This window comes from Ursus maritimus, unplaced genomic scaffold, assembly GCF_017311325.1.
Source record: "Ursus maritimus isolate PB19 unplaced genomic scaffold, ASM1731132v1 scaffold_22, whole genome shotgun sequence".
In the NCBI taxonomy this organism is placed as follows: domain Eukaryota; kingdom Metazoa; phylum Chordata; class Mammalia; order Carnivora; family Ursidae; genus Ursus; species Ursus maritimus.
The window spans coordinates 30,123,985-30,151,317 of NW_024424675.1; the positions used below are offsets into that span (position 1 = coordinate 30,123,985).

The 27,333-nt window shown below is 42.4% G+C and overlaps 1 protein-coding gene across 1 annotated transcript in view; it reads right to left on the minus strand.

Moving 5' to 3' along the window:
• The window catches only part of CHD6 (chromodomain helicase DNA binding protein 6), a 193,347-nt gene extending 166,976 nt beyond the window's left edge, over window positions 1-26,371 (minus strand). The window contains exon 1 of the mRNA XM_008698095.2: window positions 26,128-26,371. The gene's annotated coding sequence lies outside the window, so the exon portion shown is untranslated. The remainder of the gene's footprint in view (window positions 1-26,127) is intronic.
• Between the last annotated feature and the right edge of the window lie 962 nt (window positions 26,372-27,333).

The window sequence follows — 27,333 nt, forward strand, 5'->3', positions numbered from 1 at the left end:
ATATTAAAAGGATAATAATATTTGGGGCCCCTGGGGGGCTGAGTTGGTTAAGTGTCTGACTCTTAATTTTGGCTCAGGTCGTGATCGCAGGGTTGTGAGACCAAGCCTGGTGTGGCGCCCGTGCTGGTGGTGGAGCCTGCTTCAGATTCTCTCTATCTCTCTCTCTAATAAAATTAAAAAAAAAAAAAAAGGATAAATATTAACTTTATGCCTGTATATTTGCATAACTTAGATCAATCACATAAGTTCCTTAAAAGACACAAACTAGCAAAACTCACTTAAGAATAGAGAACCTAAATAGCCCTTCATCTATTAAAGATGCTGAATTTATAGTTAAAAACCTTCCAACAGGGCCACCTGGGTGGCTCAGTTAAGCATCTGCCTTTGGCCCAGGTCATGATTTCAAGGTCCCTGCACTGGGTTCCCTGCTCAGAGGAGAGTCTGCTTCTCCCTCTCCCTTTGTCCCTCCATCTCACTTGTGCTCTCTCTCTGAAATAAAATAAAATCTTTTTTTTAATAAAAGCAAAACCAAAAAACCTTCCAACAAAGAAAACTCCAGGCCTAGACAGCTTCAAGAGGAGGGAACCCTTCCTGTCTCATTTTATGAGGCCACGTTACCCTGACACCAAATCTAGTAATATAAGAAACCATAAGGCAAACACAAAGATCAAAACAAAGACAATAAAATCCTTAACAAAATACTATAATGAACTGAATACAGCAATAGATGAAAAGGATACTACATCAAGACCAAGTGGGATTTATCCTGGGTATGCAAGAAGGATTCAACATTCAAAAATCAATTAATGTAATTCACTGTATCAACAGACTAAAGAAAAAAACCTACAGAATCATCTCAATAGATACACAAAAAGTATCTGACAAAATCTGACAACCATTTATGATAAAAATTCTCAGCAAACTCAGAATAAAAGGGAACTTCCTCAACCCCATAAAAGGCACTAATGAAAAACCTACGGTTAACGGAACTGCATCATTTCCCCTAAATTCAGGAACAAAGCAAGGATGTCTAATCTCGTCACATCTATTCAACACCATACCAGTGTCCTAGCCAGTGCAATAAGACAAGAAAAAGAAGGTATACAGATTAAACAAAAAGAAATAAAATTGTCTTTATTTGCACTTGACATAACTATCAATGGAAAAAATCCCAAAGAATCTACAAAAAAGCTTCAAGAACCAGCAAATTCAGAACTTCAGAATAAGTGGACTTATTTGCTTCTCAACTCTGGAAGGTTTTACATGAGTCAGCTTTTCTTCCAGTAGATGATCTCTTTTCTCACTTTTCCCTTGAAAGAGGTTCATCCTGTGAATTCATGCTATAAGGTTGGTATCTTAGAACTAGGAAAATGAAAAATGGAATGCAGCCCCAGAAAATTAAAAGCTTTCAAGAGCCAAGTTAAAAGCTTGCCCTCGGGTGAACTGATGAGCCCAGGAACTGACAAGTTCTAACACTCACTAAAATCCCCAGATGACATATAACACTGTGTAAAAGACTTGTCTTAACACTAAGTCTTCCACACATTCACAGCCTCTGTTAGTAAGGCAAGTACTAGGCGCCTATGTATTTCAGACACATTCCTCCTCCCAACACACCCCCAGACACATCTAAATTGGGCCAGAGGCAGACCCTTAACCCAAGGGCAGCCAATTCCTAAAAAGACCAAAAAGTGAGGACATGACATTTCTGGGAGAGGAAAAACCCTACAAGGCAAAACTGATTTCCTCTCAAATCTGAAATCTAAAGAAGAGGGTATTAAGCAATAGGATAGGTTGAGAAATCACGAGACTGAGACCCTGGAGGAGCCACAGGGACCCTGGTCATGGAAAAATTAAGAGAGAACATAACATATAAGTAAACAGAAACTATAAAGTAAAGGAGAGCAGTAAGGTAGAATGAAGAAGTCAGTGGGTGGGAAGAGAAGAGTGGGGCAGATTCACTGGGAGTCCCGTAAATGGTACAGTACTGGGAGAGACCATCCAAAAGAGACAGTCACTAAAGGCCCAGGAACCGTCCTGGATCCAGCAGGATGACTATATAAGTCATCTATTGCCAAAATAATGCTGCATAACAACAGACCACAAAATCTTGGAAGCATACAACAATAAGCATTTAACTTTACCTCAGGCATGTGAGTTGGGTTGACTCTGCTTTAAACTACACGTCTGCTGGGGTTGCCCTGTTCTACTGTCTCACTCTGAGGTCTATGCTAAAGAGGCTATAACTACTCAGGGTTCTTTTCTTGGTGATGGCAAAGGCATGAGAGGACAAGCCTATCAACAGAAACCTGCTGCAAACCTGTGCTTTCATGAATATATGAAACATGCCATTGGGTCAAAGCAAGTCATACAGCCAACCCTAAAATCAAGGAATAGCGATATAATTCCATCCATGAATTATGGCAAGGGTATGAATGTAAAATACTACTACAGAAGAGTGAGTAAGTGGGGCCAATGACTCAGTCTACCACACCATTTCACACCACTTTTCTTAACTAACTTGGCCTAAATCTCTGTTCCTTGCAATTAAAAGGACCTAACTAAAACACAAGGATTAAGAAAATTCTCTAGGAGCACTGACAGGCTTCACTGAGAGCTCCTAATCCCCAGTGCAATGTAACCTATGGATTCCATCTCTCCCTCCTCCCCTTTAAGAGGTCAGAAAACATCTGACTTGTTTTGTTGAAATATTTCTCATTAAATGGGTTAAAAAAAAAAAACACCTCTTAAGAAAGTCGAGACATGTCTAGAATATATGGCAGCAACTGCTCAAGTATTTCCACCAATGGAAGATGCCAATAAAACATGCACACCACTCTACCAAGGTACACAGAGTTTCAAATCAGTCTGCTGTCCGTCCAGTGGTCCCAGATTTTCTATGACCTGAGCTTTAGTACCGTCAGCACTTTTATGGTTAAAAAACACTTTTCTAGAATAGTATTATTGACCTAGTTTGTACAAAAGAAAAATGTCACAAACCACAAAAAGAAAAAAGGGTGGACAGAGTCAAATCTAAGATTAGAGTAGAATGAAATGGTAGAAAAGATAATGAAAACAAAATATAAAAATTTGGAAAGTTAAAATACTTAATTTGCTGGGGTTACAAGAAATACTGTTTAGTGGCTTAAAGAGAGAAAGTCTGGAGAAAAACAGTCCTATTTTCTTCAAAAAGTAACTAAAATGCTAGGTACACTTTCGAACTATGACCCATTTCAAACAATGAACTTATTCCTTGTTAAGTGAATTAACAATGACTCCGTAACATATGTTAAAAGAACCTCATTCCTCAGTGAACAGCTAAGTAAGTCAAAGACAACACAAATATTCTATTAGTATAAACAGAAATTAGAGCCACAATGCACACTATCTTTGACTGTTGTTCAAAGATTTTTAAATGCTTACTTCTGACCCAAACCATCCTGGCAAAATGGAATTCATGGTCAACCAGCCCACCACTAATGGACGGAACAAAAAGACAGTGGAACTGCCCTGGCATTAATGGATGCAGCATGAAAACACTTGGGGCATGCCAGGACTTCCCCAGATCCCTGCCTCACATTAGGCTAGGTCTAATATGAGTGCGTGTGAGTGAATACATCTCATTCAACTCTGCATGAGTTCTCTTAATAGCCTAGAAGCTTTAAAGATCTAATTCTGGAAAAGGTTCTTCGAACAGCAACTCTAAGACATAGACCATTATAATACCATTATAATAAACACCATTACCTTGAAAATCAAAAACTTCCAGTTATCAGGTAGGTATAACAAGCCTCATCTGCTACCACAGAATTTCAATGCTGATTACAACAAAAGCAGTCCTACTAAGAGTTCTCTCTGTCTCCAAACAAACAAATTTAAGGTGTGACTCTTGAAAAGCACTTTCAAGAGGCTTCATCAACAGAAAGAAAAATCCCCACCCACCACCCTCTCAGTGGCCATAGGAGAAAATTCAAAATAAAATCCTTCCACAGACAACAATTTCCTGCCCCCAGGAGGAAGAAGATTGAGGCGATCTGATTTAGAAACAACTCTCCGGCATTTAAAGTTTTGATAAGGAGAATGTCAAGGCTGTTTAATGCCAGCCCAATCAAAGAAAATGGTTAGATGGCAGATCAGAGGGATATGATTTGTTCAGCAGAGGAACAGGTTATTACAAGTTATGAAAGTAATGGGGCACCTGGGTGGCTCAGTCGGTTAAACGTCTGCCTGTGGCTCAGGCCATGGTCTCACGGTCCTGGGACTGAGTCCTACAACAGGCTCCCTGCTCAGCAAGGAGTGTGCTCCTCCCTCTCCCTCTGCCCCTCCCCCTGCTCAAGCTCACATGCACGCTCTCTCTCTCTCAAATAAATACATAAAATCTTTTTTTTTTTTAAGATTTTATGTATTTGACAGAGAGAGCGAGAGAGCACAAGCAGGGGGAGCAGTAGAAGGAGAGGGAGAAGCAGGCTCCCTGCCAAGGAGGGAGCCCAAGGCGGGGCTCGATCCCAGAACCCGGGGATGACAACCTGAGCTGAATGCAGACGCGTAACCATCTGAGGTACCCAGGAGCCCCAAATACATAAAATCTTCAAAAAAAAAAAAAAAAGAGTTATGAAAGCTATGAAACTATCTTCTTTGTGATGTCCACCTGGCCTTCAGTTTAGGTTCTTTTCTTTCTAGTCCCTATTTTCACCCTTTATTAATTGATAAAATACCACAGGTGAGCCAAGGCTCACAGGTCTGTGCATGCAGATGAGCCACTATGAACTCGAGATGGCCACTGAAGAAAAAGTCCAGCCCTCAGAGGGGTTACACCAGACTGGTCTACAACCTGCTTTTCTTGGTGCTGTCCTTGGCCACCCCCTCCCCACTCTTCTCAGGTGACAACCCCTGTACAGCCTGACAACATTATGGCAACTTATGAAACATTGGTGTTATGAAATGAACTGTGTAACCCTCTCCACACACCAAATTCATATGCTGAAGCCCTAACTCCCAGTATGCCAGAATGTGACTGTATTTGAAGACAGGGCTACTAAATAGGTAATTAAGTTAAAATGGGGTCATTGGAGTGGGCCCTAATCCAATATGGCTGGCCTCCTTTTTAAGAAGAGATTAGAACAAAGTACAGAGAAAAGCCCATGTGGGGACATGGTGAGAAGGAGGACTACAAGCCAAGGAGGGCCTTCAGAAGAAACCAAAACTGCCACCTTGATCTTGGACTTCTAGCCTCCAGAATCGTGAGAAAATGAATTTCTGTGAAAGTCACCCAGTCCAGGTATTTTGTTACGGTAGCCCCAGCAAACTGATGTAACAGGGAACACATTTGGAACACATTTTGCTACAAAATCCCATGACGGAGGACAGACACTGCATCTAAATCCACCCTCAGGGAATTTTTTAAAAAGATTTATTTATTTATCTGAGAGAGTGAGCAGAGCAGGCACAAGTGGGGGGAGGGGCAGAAGTAGAGAATCTTCAAGCCAACTCCCCACTGAGCACAGAGCTCAGCCAGCTCATGAGATCGTGACCTGAGCCAAAACCAAGAGTCAGATGCTTAACCAACTGAGCCACCCAGCCACCCCACCTCAGGGAATTTTTGATGGCTTTATGGGACATCTCAAGTCATCTCAATTACTGAAAAGACACCACATTCATAATAAGCATCTCTGTAGTTTCACCTAACCTTATAAAAGTTTTTCTTACCACAACAGTAGAAGCACTGCTGGAAGTTTCTCCTTAGCTACAGCTAAATTTCACTTCCACTCCCTGCCTTTTCCATGATGACACATTTACAACCATTCCCTAGAGTGGTCATCTCCCATGGACCCAGCCTAAGATGGAGGTCAAACTTCTACACCAACGGTTTCCTCAAAATGTCTTCCCAAAGTGATATTTTTGGCATTCTTACACCTCTAGATCAATCTAAAGTCAAAGGACTCTGAAGACACCATGCTGCTTCATACATCCACACCTGTGCTATCACCTTTTGACCACCTGGAAAACTTCTAGTAATCCTCTGACTACTAGAAGAAATCTCACCTCCTCTATAAGTCTCTCAAAAACCACTTTCACCCCTAAAAGGCGACCAATTCTTTATTCTCATAATTAAGTGCCCATCCCGTTCACTAGACTGAAAGCCCCTTGATGGCAAGCACTTACTTATCTTTGGTCACCAGGCCCTTCCAAAGCACCTGCTATGTGGCACTTGGAAATGTCCACTGAACAAATGAAAGCCAGTACTCAATGGCATCAATCACATGTGATTATTCTAGGCCCCTCCTGGCAGGGGACCAGTAAATAATCAAGGCTCCCCAAAAAGGTGGGTAAATTTCACAATCATAAGGTTGAATGAAAGAAGCCAGATACAAAACAGTACATCCTCTATGATTCCACTTAAAGTTCAAAAAGAGGCAAAACTAATTTTTGGCAAAAGACATCAGACTAATGCTGGGGAGTTTGTGGGGCGGCATACGTATTATCAGAAAAGAGCAATGAGAGAAACTTCTGGGGTGCTAGAAATGTTCTCTATCTTGATCTGAATGTTGTAGTTACACAGATATATTCACATGCAAAATTCCACCCAGGAGTACACTTCAGATCTGTACACTTTAATGAATAATGTTCTATTTCAAAGACCCAAATTCTACGTATGGTCTTCATCTACCCTCCACCCCCAAAAACTTAGTGCTCAGAAAACATCTGTGGCTGAATGACTAAATTCCTTCTGAATAACAACAATTAATCAACTATTTTCACACAAGAAAAGAGAAATCTCAGGGTGCCTGGGTGGTGCAGTCGGTTAAGCATCCAACTCCTGGTTTGGGCTCAGGTTGCGATCCCTTGGTCGTGGGATCAAGCCCCACATCGGGCTTCATGCTCAGTAAGGCGTCTGCTTGAGTTTCTCCCTCTCCCTCTCCTCACCATGCTCTCGTGCTCTCTCATACTCTCTCTCTAAAATAAATAAATAAATAAATAAATAAATAAATAAATAAATAAAGTCTTTAAAAAGAGAGAGAGAAGAAAAAGTTCACCAAGCAGTTGCAATCAAAGCCTTGGTTAGAGCTAGGGTGCAGGGAACACCATCACCCCCTCACACAGGGCCCTTGCTTCTGTCCAAAGTTGCAGCATGCCTGCATGTGCTACTTGGGAAGCATCTCTCCTTCTTACAAGAGGCCCAAAGCAGAATCCCTACCTGTACAGCACTACTGCTGAAACCTGGGATCCCAATGGCATTTCAAGACACTAGAGGAAGAAAGGGAATTTTACAACCGGAAGTTCTTTCTACTACATTAAGAATCTAGACACATTGGCAATAATATCAGAAGGGAACTTCCGCCCATCTCTCCAGCAAGTCTCACTTAATTATTCTGCAATTGTCTACCTACCTGACAAACTCCTATTTATCCTTCAAAACCCAACTTGGATGTTAACTCCTCTGGGAAGTTCTTCCTAATCTTCTTACCCTCCTCTATGTTTCTCTCTCCTCCCTACTTACTTAGTTTCACTGCAATCTGAATATTGGTCTTGTCTATTTCCCCTACTACACTGTGACCACATTTATTACCCCCAGGACCAAGTGTACGGCAGGGTACTTAGGAAGCATGTAAATGCCTGCTGCACTGACTTGAAATATGACTACCAAATTGGAAAAGCCTTACCATTTAAATGTCCAACTCTAGAGTCCTAAAATAAGTGGTATTTCCCAGATAAGGCACAGTCTGTACTCAAGAGGGAGTGAAAAAACTATAAATATTGTCTAGGACAATGTTATTTTTAGTATTGTGGTCACCAGCCTCTAAGAATGAACCTCAGGGTGGCAACCTGGAGACAAAATGACAAATGAAGATCATGGGATCCGCCAGGTAAGGCCATGCTCCTGAAAAGAGGTATGGCACAGCAGACATGGCCTGAGAAGTAGCCAGCTCACTCACTTGAAGGCAGGGTCTCCAGTGCCCTGCTCATTTCTATTCCATGTAAGAAGAAATAACCATGTGACCCTGAACTAGTTTCTTTACCTCTCTGTGCCTTAGTTTCCTCATTAGTAAAATGAGGGAGTAATAGGTTATCTATAACCCCATACTGTTTTAAAGGATTAAGTGAGAGAATATAAAATGATTAATACCTAGCATATAGGAAGCACTCAATACAAGTTTGCTCTAATTATTCTGCTCTCTGGGATGGGATGCCTCAGCTTTATTTGGTTCTATCATATTCCTGCCTTGTCTGGCACTGGGGCCAAAATTAGATGGGCAAAATCTACCTTCTTGGCCTTTCTAGCACTGGCTTCCTTGTTTGCACAGCTGATACCCAGTAGCTATATCCCAGGCTTTCCTCTGACCATGAAGACACCCCAACAGAGCAAAGCTACACCTCATTCTTTACACCCTCTCTCCTTCTGTTCTAATAAAAACTGGTAGTTTCCTATTTCATTTCCTCACTGCTCTATACTCTTTTAGCAGATTCATGACAGCAAATTAATCAAATACACAGATCCTTACAGTCACTCTCTCAAATATTCTTATGCATAAACCCACTAAATAATGAGGATTTCAAGAATTTCAGGCTCTACTGTCTAACGTTAAATCAACCTTCCCCCTATTATCCCTCCTCCAACCCGACCTCTCTTTCTTCCTTCCTTTCTTTTAAGGGGAGCAGGGCACCACAAATCAAAGAATGAAGTTGTCCATGTCACTCACCTTCCTGAGAAGCAAGCCATGGTCGCCATCAGAGCAGTTTTACCTGTGGGCTTAAAAAACTCACTGCAGCCCTTTCCTGCCATGAGCTCCCCAGCCTTCATTCCATACCAAGAAGTAAAACTGCCAGCCTGATCAAGTTCAAGGGCATTTACTGAAACAAAGTCCAATGACTACAGTGAACACAGTGTTTCAGGACGTCCCTCACTCCTTTCTTCTTGCCTCTCCAGTGGACGTACAGTAGTCTCTAGACTCCCCAGCATTGCTCCTCCTGCTGGCTGTCATGCTTTTGTGAGTCAGTGGATCACAACCAGCATTTCTTTTTAAATTAAAAATTTTACAGAACAGGTGCGCCTGGGTGGCTTAGTTGGTTAAGCACCTGACTCTTGATTACAGCTCAGGTCATGACCTCAGGGTCGTAAGATAGAGCCCCGCACTCAACTCAAATCTGCTTGTCCCTCTCCCTCTGCTCCTCCCCCGCCCCACGCACTTGCTCTCTCTCTCTCATAAATAAGTAAATAAAATCTTTTAAAAAATTTACAGAATAAAAACAGGTGACTTTATGATATGTAAATTACCTTAATAAAACTATCTTTACAAGAATACAGTGGATACAGTGCATCACAAGTAGTAAGAATAAATACTGAGTATTAAAACCTTTGAATTACATATATGTGTGTATACTGAGCACAATATATTGTGATGTTATTACTGTGAGTCGTGGTCAAAACAGGATTATGAAACTCCAGTTTCAGCAGTCAGATGCAAGCCTAAGGTAAATTCTCTGTGGACAGTAAAGTCAGCAAGTGGACTCTTCTGCCTGCTTTGTTTCTAAGGCGTTAGACTGCCTCTAGTCTGGTTAAAACATGTATTTTCAGTGGGGCAATATCACTCCAAGGGGACAAAAAGTGGTTCTTGAGGGTTAAAATATCTCACTTGTTCATGTATGATACAGACATACACACACTATATACACAGATACACTATATATTCATGGTATTAAAATGTCATCGGTAGGAGGGCTTTAATGCTAAAAAAAGAATTGTCCTAAAGGGCTTCTTGGAATCATAATGAAAAAAACAGTAGAAAAACACTGGGTTAAAAGAATTCATTCCATGAAGCCTAACTTCCAAGACTCCACACTGAGCCAGAAATGGTGGTACCGGCAAGGCCCTGCCTTTGGCTCACCTGATTCCCATGAGGTAGTGGGGAGGCAGAGGGGAGAGGGAAGGGCTGATAAGGGACAGCGCCCTAATATTCCTACTTCCCTAGTGAAACACCATCTTCCCTAGTGAATCCCCCATCCGATATTCAAACCCATGCTCAGGTTTACACAAAAAGATATTGAGTTCAGTTTTGCATGTGGAACAGGTAGCTGGAAATGAGGGCTTGGAGCAAACGGGGAGGATGGAAACAGACTGTAGGGCACGAAGAGCTAAAGCAAAAGAAGTCTGCCTAGGATGGAGTGAAAAGGCAAAACCATACAACCACTGGACTATTTAAAGGGGGGCAGGGGCAGGGAGGTCCTACTAGTTAAAAAAAAAGAGAAAAGAAAAGAAAACCCCATGAACTATATAAAGACAAGATCCTGATAATCAGTGGTCCTCAAGAAACAGCAGAGGACAACTAACTTCTAACGTTTCAGATGATTTAGAATCAACTATGAAAATCTTTTCTCATAGTCTCATTAACACGATCATATTTTCTTTTCCTTAGTGAAGCACCTGGGCAACCAGAATGGCTTTACTCCTAAAATGAAAAATAACCCTGTTCAGGATAAAGCCTCTCCTAGCCTCAGGAAGATGTGTACAGGCAGGTCTGCCCTGTATGTAAGGTTCCACTTCAGAACTCTGAGTCTCGGAGGGCCCATTCCCAGCCAGCCGGGGAGAGCGTGGAGGAGGCAAGCAGGGAAGAAGGATGGGAAGCTGGGCCACATGTCCCTTAACAGAGGTTTTCATTCCATTTCTCAAATCCCGAGACTACTGGGTCACACTAATCAATACTGGAATGTTAAGGACACATGACAACTTAATCCAATGCACAGTCCTTCACTGGATTCAAAAGTAAGAAAAATAAAAAAGCTGGAGAATACATGAATGGTAAGATTTTGATACAGACTAAGTACTGGTTTTATGTCAAGTGTCCTGAATGATGTAATTATATTGTAATTATGTGTACCCTTTCTCTCAGGATGAAGATGCAAAAGTATTTAGGGTGAAGTGTCATAACGTCTGTCTGCAAGTAACTCTCAAAGAAGATGGCCAAAAAGAGGGAGTGCACGCACAAGCGAGCAAGCAAGTGAAAATCTGGCAAAACAGTAACTGGTGAATCTAGGTAAAGGGGAGATGGGTGTTAATGGTACCATTTCCATACCTTTCTATAGGTCTGATGTTTTTCAAGATACCAAATGGCAGAGGGGAGGTATAAATGGTGTCACGTATAAAAAAGTTTTTAATTTCTGTATGTTCCAATTCCCCTCTCTGAGACTAGAGAATGAAGAGTTGACATAAAAATGATTCACAGCATTTTTAAAATACTATCCCCATTCAGAAACAAATACATTTGGCAAAGAAAAATTATTTCAAGTGCACAAGGCAAGTCAGATTCTATACCACGTGGATAAATTCCTGAGTTACACACATTAACAGAATCTAGGGTTAAGGCTCACTTTCTACATGTTGTTGTGGAAGATGAACCTTAACGATACTTTAAGAATCTTGGGGTGCCTGGCTGGCTTAGTCGGTGGAGCGTGCAACTCTTGATCACAGGGTCGTGAGTTCAAGCCCCACACTGGATGTAGAGATTACTTAAATAAATAAAACTGTACAAAAAAATACTTTTTTTTAACGGTGTACCACCAATGATGGGTTTTACACAAATGCCAAGAGTTAAACTTACTTAGTTGCACTACTAAGGAAAGATCGTACAGATAAACCAAATCCATATGCAGACTTATTGTTGAATTATTGAATTTTAACTTCCTAAATCTTTAATTGGAATTATGAGGAAGTAAAACTGACCAAAAAGTCTCATTTCCATCCACCTGCATCCCTAAAGGAACTTCCATTTAATAACAAAAGGGAAAGAAGCAAATGAAATAAAAATGCCTTAAGTAATCAACTCTGAGTACTTGAACAAAAGAAAACGAACTTTAATCAAGGCAAATATTTATTGAGAACCTACTATGTACAAATATCTGAGGAATTCAAAGCACAAAGACTGGACCTTACACCCCCGGAGGGCCGCAATATTGTTGAAAACAAACACAGAGAAAACTGAAGAAAAATAACAATGGTTGGCTCAGTCTTCCCTTGTCCCAGTTCCCAATTCCTCAATTCAAAGACTTCTCTCCTAGCCAGGCCACTGCCACAGCCTCCTCATTTACTGACCTGTCATCAGACCTCTCTAACCACAGGTTCTCCAACTTGGGTGGCACACGAATCACCTGGGAAGTTATCAAAAACCTAATACCTGAGTCCCTGCTTCAGACAAGGATCTTACTGTGTGTGGCCTAGTACCGGTATTTTCTAAAACTCTCCAGTAATTCTCATGTGCAGGACAATCTGAGCAGCACTGATCTAAACCAACCTCTGCTGCCCGAGGACAGAATACAAACTACTCCCTGGCTGTAAAACCTCTGATGATTCCTCACTGCCCACACAAATCTCAACTCCGTACATCATTTTCAAAGCCTTTCAATGTCTCCAATCTACTCCTCCAGGCCTATCGCCCACCACAAATCCACAACCCTGCACTGTACTCCAGCTACAAGGAACTTACCATTCCCCTCCGTCCCTTCACACGGTATGTCCCATGCATAAAAGGCTCTCCAAACTCACAGACACCAATCCCAGTCTCTGACTATTAAATTCCAAATCAACTTTCGAGAACAAATTAAAAGTTTCTTCCTTGTAAAACTCTTAAACAACTCCCCTGGGTAGATGGTTGCTCCCTCTTCTTGCATTCCAACAAACTCTGGACGCAGCTCTAATCTGACATTTATCACGTCTGTAGTAGCAGTTTACATTTCTCCCCTTCTAACAGACTGTGCATTCCTCAAGGGCATAGGCCATGTGCATTTATCTTCAAGTTCCCAGTGCCCAGTCATGGCTGAAACAAAATCAAAGTCCAATAAGTTGTTTACTAAATAAATGGGCATCACATTCTTGTGGAATAAATGATGAACAATATGAGAAAAGACAAAGGCAGTTCAATAGGAAATGCCAGGGGCGCCTGGGTGGCTCAGTCAGTTAAGCATCTGCCTTTGGCTCAGGTCATGATCCCAGAGTCTTGGGATCGAGCCCCCCCTCAGGCTCCCTGCTCAGCGGGAAGCCTACTTCTCCTCCCTCTGCCGCTCCCCTGCTCATGCTCCCTCTCTCTCTGTGAAATAAATAAAATCTTTTTTTAAAAAGTAGGAAATGCCAAATTAGTTATATAGGCCAAAACTGACTCCAGAAGTGCAGAAAGGAAGGGGGTGCTTCTGGCAGATACAGAGGGGGATAGCCTCATGAAGACACTGGGACTTGAAATATATCTAGACAGGCCAAGAACAAAGAACAGAGAACTAGAAAACAGCACAGATATGGCCCGGTGCACATGAAAAAGCCATTTAGCTCGGCTTTGGGTTTCCTCAAAAGATACCCTAAGAAAAACATTAGAAATGAATCATACTGTTCTTAGTTACCTAAACCTACTCTGTCTCCTAACACTTGTCTTAGTCCTTATCACTGCTTGATACATTATGGTTCTGTACGTTCAAATACTGTAACACAGCTCCCTAAGAGCAGGAACTTTGTTTTGTTTACTGCGGCATCCCCAGGGCTTACATCAATACCTAGCACATAGTAAATGTTCACTGCATATTTGCTGAATGGATGAACAAACATGTTTATTATAGGCCTCTGATCTAAGGCTTCCTTTCACCTGGCTATTTCCTCCCTACCACACCCAGTCTCCACATCCAAATCCTGCCTACCCTTCCAAACTGAATGAATGTCCTGACTCAAAGCCTTCTCTGATTTCCTACCTCCTTCTTTTCTGAACTCCCAAAGAACACTTTTTATGGACTACCTGGCAATAGCACAATTATCTGTATACAGGTATTTATGTGTATCTTATCTCCCCTTTATTATAAATTCTTTGGGGGCAAGCTCTAGGTCATTTTCCCCCAGAGCAGAGTACCCTGTAGAGTTGCTCAGCAATCCCTGTTAAAGCAAAAGGAAAAATTATATTAAGTGTGGTATTAAACCTTTAATATGTTAACATCAGAAAGATTAAGATCAGTAATGACTTACTTCTACTCATCTTGGCCCCCTGATGCCTGATTCTTTAAAATCATAATACCAAACACTTATATGATGCTTACAATGTGCCAGGCATTATTCCAAGGTTTTACATAAACTAACTCACTTAATCCTCAAAAGGACTATATGAGATAGGTATTATTATTACCTCCATTGTACACATGAGGAAACTGAGGAATAGGGAGGTTCACACAGCCAGTAAGTGGCAGAACTACGATTCAGAAGCCAAACCCTTAACCACTATGCTGCAATGCCTTTGCTGGGCAGCCTCCTACTCGTACAGCTGAATGTGGCCTTCTGAGAAATTTACTCTGAAAACTTTAGAGACGCAAGGATATCCAAGGCAAGGAACTATACCTGTCACAGGAAAGATGGAACTCCAGAAGGCAATAAAAGTAGGTAACGGATGACAGAAAAGGAATGGAGGTTTCTGCAGTACAACACTGGGAAGGATAAATGCTGGTAAGAGACCGCTGGACCTGGAACTTCAGGAGCACCGGTGAGAAGGGATGGAAGAGAGAAGTAAACATAAGCTCCAGCATGAAGTTATGGATACTGAGGTGGTACAGCATACAGAATGGCGGCAAACTTAAGTAGTGCTTAAGAATGTAGAGCTTGCGGTGCCTGGGTGGCTCAGGCGGTTAAGCATCTGACTCTTGATTTCAGCTCAGGTTATGATCTCAGTCAGGGTCCTGGGATCAAGCCCCACACTGGGCTCCACGCTTAGGGGGGAATCTGCTTGAGGATTCTCTTCTCTCTCCCTCTGACTCCCTGACTCCCTGGTCACATTCTCTCCCTCCCTCCCTCTCTCAAATAAATAAGTAAATCTTTGGGGGGAAAAGAAAGAAAAAAGAAAAGAAAAGAAAAGAAAAGAAAAGAAAAGAAAAGAAAAGAAAAGAAAAAAGAAGAATGTATGGCTCAAAGTGCCTGGGCTACCAGTTCTGCTAGACAAGTAAATATAATTCCTTTGTCTCCACTGCCTCAACTATAAAATGGGCTAATATCAGCACTTAGCCATGAGGATCAACAATGAGAATCCATGTATACTTACATTCATCAGGATGGGTTGGTTTATACTACAGTTGAAACTACATTTAAAAAACTCAGTGGCTTAAGCATAGGCTTATTGCTTACACTATGTAACCACTTCAGAATCCTTTCAGAAAAAGAGGGGTATTTGCCTAGAAGTGTCTCACATCACTTGCACTCAAATTTCAATATCCAAATTGAGTCACATGGCCACGCTCAACTTCAAGGTGATGGAGAAGTGCTATCCTACCATGTACCCAGAAGAGGGAAAAAAAAAAAAAAAAGAGTATCAGTGAGCAGCCCTAATAACCACCACACTAGGAAAGAGCCTAGCACCATACCTGGCACACAGTAAGCGCTCAATGATTAGCAGCTGCTATTATGATCACAATAATTGAGGGCTCTGGGAAAAATCTATCCAAATAACCCTGTTATTAAAAAGCTGAACGACCATGCAGATGTGGAAAAAAAACCCAAAAACCGTCATCCACGTTATTTGCAATAACCCAAAGGTAAATTTACAAAGGATTTCACAATGATATAATGGAGAGATAGGCCAAAAAGTTTCTAGTAAGCAAAAAATAGTAAACAAGAGTTACCAAAATAGTACCACAAGCCTTTTACCAAGATATAAAAGGGAGCGACATGCCAAAATGTTTCTAGTAAACAAGACATAGTAAACAAGAGTTACCAAAATAGTACCGCTCATCCTTATTCATTTAAGACATGTAAAATTTCACTGATATCTTTGAGAACATTAAAAAAAATTATTCAGCCTTCCACAAATTCACTACTAATCTCAGAACACAACTCCCCCATATTATCCCTGTAAGTTCTTAAGGGAATTCTCCCACGGGGGTTTTTAGGACCTCAATCATCAGTCAGGGAAAGAGACCTACTTAGTAAAATGAGAATTGAATTCTAAGCCTAACTTGCCCATAGACAGGCTCTACGGCCTCACAAAATATTTACATGACCAGAAATCCATTCTATCATCCATAAGACGATGAAATTGGACTAGAGGGCCTCCAAAGTCCCTTCCGACAATACTCTACAATCCTGAGAAGCCAGAAGGAGGTTTTGGTTTAGAAGAATCTAGTTGAGATGCTGAATTATGTAAGCCCTGATAATGCTTAAAGCTTAAACTAGAAATAACTGCCACAACCACAGCTATAATGGTAGCAACAAAGCTTAGTTCAGGAGTGAACACAGGGAAAGTCAGTACCCAGGGAGAGCTCTCTGCCTGCATGAAATGCTGCGTTAGAGCGGATAAAGGTGGACAGAGTAGGACTATTATGTGTAAATAAGGAGACTGGTATTTGGCCATGGCTTATGAAATCAGGCTTTTGGTAACATTTCATACAACATTCCAATCCCAGCTCTGGGAACTAATTGACAGTGATGGGAACAACCCTGAAGCAAGTAATGGACAAACATTTTAAATTTGGGATCTGTCAACTATCAGATCTCAGTACTAACAGAGCAGGTTTTTCAATTCCTTAAGACTCCAAAGCAGGAGTGCCTGGGTGGCTCAGTCGGTTAAGCGTACAACTCTTGATTTCGACTCAGGTCATGATCTCAGGGTCATGAGACTGAGCCCTGCATCCGGCTTTGCACTGGGGTGGAGTCTGCTTGACATCTTGAGATTCTCTCTCAGACTCTCCCTCTGCTCCTCTTCCCCACGCCCTCCCCACCCCTGCTTGTGTGCACTCTCTCTGTAAAAAAAATAAATAAATAAGGAGACTCCAAAGCAGTAATCCAAATGTATACATACCTAGAGATCAAGAACTTGAAACTCTCTGGATAAAGTCAAACAAAAGAGCCCAAAGCAGCACCTTACAAAATGTTAGGTCCCCAGATCAGTGATAATTGTGTCATTTTCAGCTAAACAGAAGCCCCTGCCAGGGCAACCTGTCACTCTGAGAACATTAAGACCGTCCCTACAACAAAATGGGAAATGATGCTGGTCTTTAATGAACACCAATGGAAGACAACAGATTAATTCATGCCATAAACAAAGCCAACAGACACTGCTACGTTAATAATTTTGCTATTCCTGCAGCCCTATCCATGGTCTTTAAGGAATCTACGCATTCTAACAGTATATGAGTGTATAAACAACATGGGACACCCCTACTGTCTCTCATGCTTCAAGAGTCACTGCCTATATGACTAACAATCTCCTGCCTGAAAACCTAAAACCTGGCAAATATATTTAATAAAATTACGGTACAATTAGAAAAGACTCACTGTGTCTGGGCAGCATTTTAAAAAGCTATGATTCTACACGTGCATCTTCATTTACTTTTATAGCGATATTTCCTTCTACTCATCAATCACAAAATAATCTCCAATCCTGCAATGGATATTGATCAATTAGAGTCGATGTTATCCTTGATCTTTAGGAGTTTAGAAATGAAGTACAAGTAGATGGGGATGGAGGCAGGGAAACATATACAACCCTGAATGAGTAAAAGAAATCCTTTTAACAAATCGATTTTCAAATATATTGGAAGGGGACAGAAGACAAAGCTTAACTTTTCAAGGGAGCCTTGGTGAATATTATTGAAAACAAAGATTGCCTTTATAGAATGAAAAACCGTCCTCTAAGTAAGGTGATAAACCAACAATACTTTATATAGGAAAAATCTCCATTAACCAGTCTAAAGTAATGAGAACTCCCAATGACCAGTGCTTTCTATTGAGAACTGGAAAACTACAGTATTGCACTTAAAAGCTTAAATCTTTATAGGAAAGACAAAAGCTTCAGAAGTCATACTGCAAGACATCGTGCGTGTTAGTCACAGCCATGAAGGGTCACAAGGCCTCACTAAAACAGCTACCCTGCTGTTTGCAAAACCTTTTGTGACAGATCTAAATTTATTTTCTGACCCTACTATTTTCTTAACATCAAATCAACTTTTAGATAAAAATAGTAAATATAAATGTGCAAATAAACGCCAACTTTTATTCTATAATTTGCTCAGTCTCATTTAAAGCTATAGGATAGTCCTGTCCTATCCTGTATTTTCAAAATGAAGGGGGGAAAAATCTGCTTTTGCCCCCCCCCCCAAGAAAGGGGGACCCTAAAGGATCTAGACTTATGGTGTCAAATGCCAGTGCCACTATGTGACTAAATTTAAATTAACTAATATTAAATAAAATTTAAAACTCTGTTCCTCAGTCATACCAGCCACCATTTAAGGACTCAAAAGCCACATGTGTGACTAGTAGGTCCTGCACATACGTAAGACATTTTTCATCATAGCACAAACTTCTACCGGACAGTGCTGATCTAGAACAATGCTTCTTAAAATTTAAATGTGCACAAAAATCATCAGTATAGCTTGCTCAACAAAGATTACTGGGTCCCTACCCCAGGTCATTTATTTTAGTTGGTCTAGAATGGGGCCCCAGATGTGAATTTCTAAACAAGCTTCATGATAATGGTGATGTTACCTATCACCTTAAGTACTGCTGCCTAGAGTTAAGAACTACTTTTGGGGGGTGCCTGGCTGGCTCAGTCATCAAAGCGTGCAACTCTTTTTTTTTTTTTTTTTTTGATTTTATTTATTTATTTGAGAGAGAGTGAGAGAGAGAGGGAGTCAGCAAGCAAGAGAGAGAACACGAAGGGGGGAGAGTGGGGGGAGGAAGAGGGAGAGGAGGAGCAGACTCCCCTTTGAGCAGGGAGCCTGATGCCGGGCTCGATGTGGGGCTTGATGTTGGGACACCAGGACCATGAACAGAGCAGAAGGCAGAGAGAGGCTTAACCAACTGAGCCACCCAGGCGCTGCAAGTGTGCAACTCTTGATTTTGGGGGTGTAGGTTTGAGCCCCACATTAGGTGTACAGATTACTTAAAAACAAAATCTTAGAGGCTCCTGGGTGGCTCAGTCGTTAAGCGTCTGCCTTCGGCTCGGGGCGTGATCCCAGGGTACTGGGATTGAGCCCCGCATCGGGCTCCCTGCTCGACTGGGAGCCTGCTTCTTCCTCTCTCCCACTCCCCCTGCTTGTGTTCCCTCTCTTGCTGGCTGGCTGTCTGTCAAATAAATAAATAAAATCTTTAAAAAAATAAAATAAAAAATAAAAGAATAAAAACAAAATCTTAAAAACAAAAACACTACTTTTTGTTATTTCTCAATCCATCATGGACTAATACTTTTATAAAATACCAGACAAATGAATTACCACGAAAAAGAATTTTTTAAAACAAAGACTACACTAGAAACTTGTATCTTGTATTCTTAGACTCAACAGACAAATCAATTTTATAAAAAATGCTGTAAAAACATCTACATGTTTCAAGTTCTGTACTTACCTCATCACAGACAGGGAACGAATAGTCCACAGACCTGCACAGATCTGCATACGAAGAGCAGCCTCGCTCTAGAAGAGCTTATTTCACATTTTTACAATTACCTCTGACTCTGCCACGTGGTCAGCAAGGATGGTGCCTTGACTTCTTCAGGCTAAACTACAGTTGAATTTAGACTGCTAACTTCGTAAGAGTTGTTAGGCCAAATTATGCAAATGAACATTAATAAGGTCTTTGTGTTAAATTATAGAAAATGTCTTTCAGTAAATAAAATCTATGATTTGAACTAGCTTACTGGACATAATCTTTCAAAGAATTTCTCAGAATACTGATGGTTTCCTTGAACCCAAAGTAAACAATCCAAGCACACTTCTTCGCTCATGTACACTTAGGGGAAGGAACAAACCAAACAGTCCTTCATAGAAGTCAATGCCCTTCACCAAACCGCCTCACGCTTAAGGTGTTTTCCTTCATCTACATATCAAACCAAAGAAATGGATTTTTCTTCTACTCAATTTCTGGTGTGGCCCAATAAATGAACTTCTATGAGAAAATTTCCAGGATTTCTCAAGTTTGGCCACTTCCTAGAGACTACTTTTAGAATTTTCTTGTCACTCTAGAATTTTGTTTTACCAAGTTGCTTGACTTTTACTTAAGCAAATTATAAAATAAGGCTCTAAGAATTTAACATTTGATCCTTTTTCCTATGGTAACATCTGGTTTAACAGAACTCGACATATACGCATCTCATCTGTAAAATAAGCTCCCATGCTCAACCAGCGATTAAGAAAAATTCAACTTGAAACTAACATTAACAGAAAAGTTGCGAGGTATCACATACAAAATCTGGGGAATATAAAAATGGAGGGGTTTTTTAATTGTTCCTCTTACAATGTTAGAAAAAAACCCTTTTCCTCCTAACAAATTGAATGAAGCAGTAACAGAATGAGTAAGAAGTATTCAAAGCAAGAAAATGTCAGGAGCTTTTGCCGTGGCCACCCCTCCAGTCCCATCTGCAGAGGCAGATGGCTGAGGCAGAGAGGCCCAGGACCCTCTAAGACTGTTCTGTAACTGCCCTCATGGCTCCTGCTCCAACCTTTACTCTTTTATCAATGTGCACGAGCAAGGGTATGGAGCAGCTACCCAAGTATAAAAATAAGGTAGGGAAGAATTCTGGGGATAATCCTTTGCCTGGATGCTGTCGGGAGTGATGCCTAAGTACTTCACCAGGCCCAGGCCAACTGATCCAAACTGAGACCAGAGTACCTCCTAAGGGGCAAAATAAAGCCCAACAAAGTCAGCCTCCAGGAAAAGATTTTGCTCATACAAAACAACTGTTTTTGAAATGACCTAAATCAATGATCTTTAATATTGTTTTTGCCCATAGGTGGGAAGAGATGGTGGGGGAAGAGAAGGGGGGAGGGGAAGACATGGTGGGGTAGAGGAAAGGAGGGTGGGAGTCACAGATCCCTTTGAGAATCATAAAAAGAATGGATTCACTTCCCATAAAAGTGCACACACAAATTTTGTATACTATTTTGGGGAGTTCACAGACCAGACCAGACCTAGGGGTCCATGAATCCCAGGACAAAAAGCATCAACCTAAACAGGTAGGAACTAAAGGCCAAGGTTTCCACAGTTCTTTTAACCCAAAGCCTGACCTTATATATAAAGACAATCTTACAATTAAAAAAGTTTAGAGGGACTCCTGGGTAGCTCAGTCAGTTAAGTGTCTGCCTTTGGCTCAGGTCATGATCCCAGGATCAACACGTGCCCCCCCCTCCCCCAGGGAACCTGCTTCTCCCTCTCACTCCCCTGCTTGTGCTATCAAATAAATAAATAAAATCTCTTTCTAAAAAAATTTAAAAAATAATAAAATAAATAAAAAGTATAGAGATTCCAGGGGTGCCTGGATGGCTCAGTTGGCTGAGTGACTGATGCTTGATTCTGGCTCAGGGTATGATTTCAGGGTTGTGAGATGGAGCTGCACTGGGCTCGCTGCTCCGCAGGGAGTCAGTTTGGGATTCTCTCCCTCTTGTGCCCTAACCCCTGCACCCCACGTGCATGCATGCTCACTCTCTCTCAAATAAATCTTTAAAAAGAAGTACAGAGATTCCAAAAATAAAATACCTTGGTCACATAATGTACAAGAAATTTCAAAATATAATTAAAATTTACTGATAATATATTTGATCCATAAAATTAGATCAGTGAATACTCCCTACAAGAATTTTTAATTAATAAAGGAGTAGAAAAATAAGAAATCTCCCTTTATTTATTTAGAAAATTCAAACCCAACTTACGTTTTGATTCGTGTCCTGAAGTTATCTTAAAATTCTACTTCCTAGTTTTCCTGAAATGTTCAAATATTGTCTTAGCAGGCTAAGTCTTCTGGAACAGCTAATGGATAAAAGCACCGCAGAAATCTATTGAAATATCAGGTTTTCTTCCTTGCTAAAAATTTTAAGTCCTACATTATGACTATAAAGAAAAAAGGTTCATCAACTTAAAAAAATGACTCCTCAGGGGCGCCTGGGTGGCACAGCGGTTAAGCGTCTGCCTTCAGCTCAGGGCACGATCCCGGCGTTATGGGATCGAGCCCCACATCAGGCTCCTCCGCTGGGAGCCTGCTTCTTCCTCTCCCACTCCCCCTGCTTGTGTTCCCTCTCTCGCTGGCTGCCTCTCTATCTCTGTCGAATAAATAAATAAAATCTTTAAAAAAAAATGGCTCCTCAGAATAGGAACTATTAATGTCATATACATTATCAAAAATTCTAAAGGTCTCAATGATGGCAAACGACACAAATAAGTGTAGGAGGGTGTAAAGAGTCACTATTACGGACTATAAAAACCAAAGAATACAGGTACTACAAGCAAAAAGAAAACATTTTTCTCTGGATTTTATGCAAATAATTTAGTTCAGAAATGGGAACAGGGATGGATATTTTAAAATAACTCCACTTTACTACCTTCAGGACTTTTATGGAAGTAACAGAATTTCTCAAGAGGGTATCAACGCCTCCACAAAACGAACTAAAGAAAAGAACATTTTGGCAAGGAAAAAGTGATGCATTCTCCCTCTGCACTTCATGGTTCTTAGTACCAGGCTAGGCTGAACTCTTAAGTGCCCTACAAGGCCCTCTCCTACACTATGGAGACAAGGGGGGTTAAGGGTGCCCTTACTGTATTCTAATTTGCCTCTTTAGTGACAAATTCTTGAAATGAAGAAGTAAAAATAGATGAGTGCGTAGAACACCTTCTGTCAGTCAGCTTAGTCCCATACCACTAAAACATGACAGCACACTCCAGCTTTTAAAGAAATCTTTAGAGGGTAGTTGGTGAAAAGATATGTGCTTTGAATTCAGACGATCTGGGTTCAAATTCTGGATCCAACATTTACTAGCTTTATGACCTCAAATAAGCTACTTCACCTCTCTGAGCTTTGGTCCAGCCTCATGGAGTGACCATGAAAATGGGAGACATTTTTTTCTTCTCTGCAGCCCAGTGCCTGGCTGAGTGCTGGACACACACCAGGTATTTATTCAATGCTAGTTCTTTTTGCTTCTCTCACAAGTATGTCACATTCTATTAAAGAAAAAAAAAAAAACAAAAACAAAATAAACCACCCAAACCTGTTCTCTAGGAAACAGATATCTAAGCCCTAGCTATTATTTTATGTATTTCAAAGAGTTTTCAATATAATAAGCTGGTACAGGAGAATGCAGGCAGTCCCATGGAATTCACTGCAGCTTTTCACCTGAATTAAACTAAAGCTTTGTATGAGGAATGGAAGTATAAAGTGAACCACCAAATATTTATTAAAAATAATACTATTTCAGGGCACCTGCATGGTTCACTCAGTTAAGCGTATGCCTTTGGCTCAGGTCATGATTTCAGGGTGCTGGGGTTGAGCCCCCCACTGGGCTCCCTGCTCAGCAGAGAGTATGCTTCTTCCTCTCTCCCTCTGCGTGCTCTCTCTCTCTCTCTAATAAATAAATAAATAAAATCTTAAAAAAAAAACAAAACCAAAAAACTATTTCTAACCTTGCTATACTGGGGGGAGGGGGGACAAAGGGGATGGAAGGGAGTGAAAACATAGTCTCCTCAGTTGATTTAGATACAGTCATTGTCACATACCGAAAATATTTTTGCAGGTAGAATCCTTAAATCAGAAGGATTCAGAACATGTTTGACTCCGTTTGGCTATTACTAACACATAGTCTTTCCATGAAAACTGAAAAACGTGGGCCCCTACAGTGAGAATCAAGCCTGAGAGTGTGGAACCCTTTTCCCTCATGGTTTAACACAGGAAGACATAACCACAACCCCTGCTTGAGGCAAAGCCATGCTTCCAAGAAAACCAAAAAACTTGTTTGAAACTTCTATAAATCAAAGAGATCTCCAAATGTCTGCTGTTTCTGATAAGTTTTCTGTAACATAATGGCAAAAATCACAACTGAGATTTGGTTTCTAAAGAGGTATGATTGTGCTTGAGATCTTCTTTGGTATTTGAAATAGTTACAAGAATAGTAAATCAATAAATATAAAAAAACTAACTGCCAAAGGATCGTCCAGAAATACAGCAGTGTTACTTGTGACTCTCCCATTTCGCTCCAAACTGGTCTTTCAACTTCTTGTGTGGTTGGCATGAATATACTGATGAGCTCAGAGAACTTCCAACTACATCAATAAATTATAAAAATAATTATAAGGATAGAGAATATTAAAAAGTTGTGGTAAAAGTGATCACATTGAATGACTGCATACTGTAACACCATTAAAACTAAATGTAAAAAAGCAAAGGAATAACCACAGTATAGAAGATGTGACTCCAGGCAGACTGTAATAGCACTAGGAGACACAAATAATTTCACAACACATCTAGATTTATTTTGCCCATGGCCAGACTACAGCAAAAACAGTATCATATTCTGGTTACTATAAAGGAGATTCCAAAGTTAGCGAAATGGAAAAAAAAAAACAATTGTAAAGATTAGCTCTTAATAGTAGTCCATGAATGAAGAAAAAGGTTTAAATAATCTATCACAATTCACCTAGGAGATCTGCCCTGGGACAGAAAGAAGTCCAAAATTAATCATTTACCACTCCCCATTTTCCCAGGCCTTCGGTTACAGTCACGCATTGCTTATATGAAACCACCTGTTCTGGTTGGCATAAACCATGTTACTTGAAGATTCATGCCTAATCATTTTTTCATACATAGATCTCAAACCTTCTTTGTACTGCGGGAGAGCCACAAAGTTCACAAAAACTATCTCCCTGAGGTTGCCAACATGATCTACCAATTTAGCTTACCAAAAAACTACCGTATAGTGCAGTGACTACAGATCTCCAGTAAGAAAGGCAGCTCACAATCAGCCTTGGGAGCACAGTACTGTGGTCCCTATCAGGACTTTTGTAAGTATCAAAGCATACCCCCATGAAGTATGTCAAAACTGGGGGCCTAACAGGATTGTATTCCCATATGCCATTTGAGAAACAATAACTGAATCTCAAGCAATATTGCAGACACTCTGAAAATTATAAAAATTTTTAAAATGTGTATCTTCTCTGTTCGTGGATCTGTTACACCAGAAATGAACAGTTCTGGAGGGGTGGGGAATAAAGCACATACAACAGTTCCAGAGATGCCTGGAGATGCCAAGGATTCACTAGAAACCTTGGCCAGATTACTAATGGTCCATAAACCCTAATTTGGAGAACACGGGCCTACAAGTTGAAAATTGAATTATATTGCCTTATTAGATCCCACACTAGCGAAACCACAGTCACATCGGTCATAACTGGAACTAGGAATACTTTATGTACACAAATATAAGTGCCTGCTTATGTATTTTTAATTGGATCAAATAAAACTGAAGCTGCAAACAAACTCAAATTTCAATTATCTCACTAGTGAGGGGATTTCCTAATACCGTCTTTTTAAAAACCAAGTAGCTGCCAACCCTCTGCACATCTGACAAGCATGCCCCTGGAAATTTGGGAGCAAAAGACTCCCGTTACTTCTCAACAGTGAAAAAAATAAATACCGTAAAGGGGACAGATTACTCTTTTTTTTTTTTTAAGCTCAAGCATGCAATCTAATAATGCACAAAACTTGGCTGCGGGGTTGCTGGACACCTCCAGGGTTCCAATTTTCGGGGCGAGTGCGCGCTAGTGCGTAAGAAGGGGGCGGAGGGGGAGCGCGCTCCGAGGACGCGCCGGGGCCCCCGCCCCCTCCCGGAGCAGCAGGCTGGCACCAGCCCACCCTCCTCCACCCCTGCAAAGAGACGCAGGACGCCAATAGAGCAACTTCTCCGCGGGGGCGGCCGCGGAATAGCGGTCACCCCCGCCGCGCGCGCCGCACGGCCCGGCCCGCCCGGGGGTCCCTCTACGGCCCGCCCCGGGGGGGGCCTCCACACGCCCCGCCCCTGCCCGCCAGGCCAGGGGCTGGGGGCTGCCCGGACCCCCGCCCCTCCGCGCGGCCCGCAGCGGCGCACTCCCAAGGACGGCCGCCCGGCCCGAGCGCGGCCTGAGCGCGAGCGGGGCGCGGCGGAGGCCGGCTCCTCTCCTCAGGCCTCAGGCCGCCGCCTGCCCTCCGCCAGGCCGCCCGCCGCCGGCCCCGCTCGGACCCCGGCCGGGCCTCCGCGCCGCCGCAGCCCCTCATCCCGGCTCCATTCATAGGGGCACCCCAGCCCGGCCGGCGGGGCGGGGCCAGGGACCCGCGGACAAGGCCGGCCAGCGGAGGCCGGGGAGGAAAATAAAAAGTTAAGAGAAGAACTTACCTAAAATGGCTCCTGCAGCAGCCAAAATACAAACAGCTATTATTTGGTGAAGTTTAGCTCAGACACCCTGCAAGGACACCCTAACCCAGCTCGGACCCGCCTTCCCTGCAACGCCATTGGGCTTCGCCAGCCCAAAACACAGAGTCATTGGTCATCCTGGCTGCCGCTCAGGCGGAAGCCCATTTCAAGCTTGCTTGCAGGGGCGAGTGATGGGCTCGCTCCATTGTGCTCGTATTTGCATGGATGTGATCGCGGCTCTGATTGGCCGGCGCCGGGGCCGCCCCGCCCCCTGCCTCGCGCCCCCCGCCTCGGAGACGCCGCTGCGCGCGGCCCCGCCCCCCGGGACACAGCGGCGGGGCTACGGGGGCGGGGCGGGGCCGGGGTCCTGCGGGCCGAGGAGGCGGGGCGGGGTCCTGCACGCCGCAGACCGCAGGCAGGAGGCGGGGACCTGGAGCGCGCGCGGGCGTGGAGGGGGCTCAGCGCGCAGGTGGAGGTCTCGCAGGTAGCAGGCTAGCGAGCTGGAAGACCCGGGGCTGGCGTCTCCCGGGGTGCGAGAGGATGTGGCTGGGGTCCCGCGACAGAGAGAGATTCTGCTTGGGCCAAGGTCCCTCAGACAGAAGCGAGAAGAGGCAAGGGTCCCGCAGGTCAGGAAAAGATGCCGAGAAGCCAAGCAAAAAGCCAAGGAGCTTCATTCTGTGTCTCCAGCCGCATCTCCTGCCGTTCCGCCTGGCTCCCTGACACTCCTGGCACACGACGGGCTTCTTCCCAAGGCCCCCGTACTCCCCAGGAGTTTTGAGCCCCAGGGATCCTGCTTCTCCTTGATATACCTCCGAAGAATCAGGTGTCGAGTTATGGTGTATTTATGTTCAGGCCTATCTCCCCCACCATCCTTGTAGCATCCTCAAGGACAGGGCCCAACATATGGCAGAGATTCAACTGATTGTTTAATATTCTTTAATTCGTTCGTTAGCAGCTAATTTTTGAATATCCTCTAAAGGTCAGTCATTGATGTAAGAGAGGGGATACAGCGGTCAATAGGACAAAGGCCTGGCTCTCGTGGAAGAGGCATGCTAAGGGGAAAGAAAGACAATAAATAAATACAAGGGACAGGTAGTGAAAAATGCTGTTAAGAAAATATGTGGAGCAAGGGAGGGAGAGTTATCCACCTGCCTGGCCCAGTACACTATGGCATCCCATTCCTGGCCT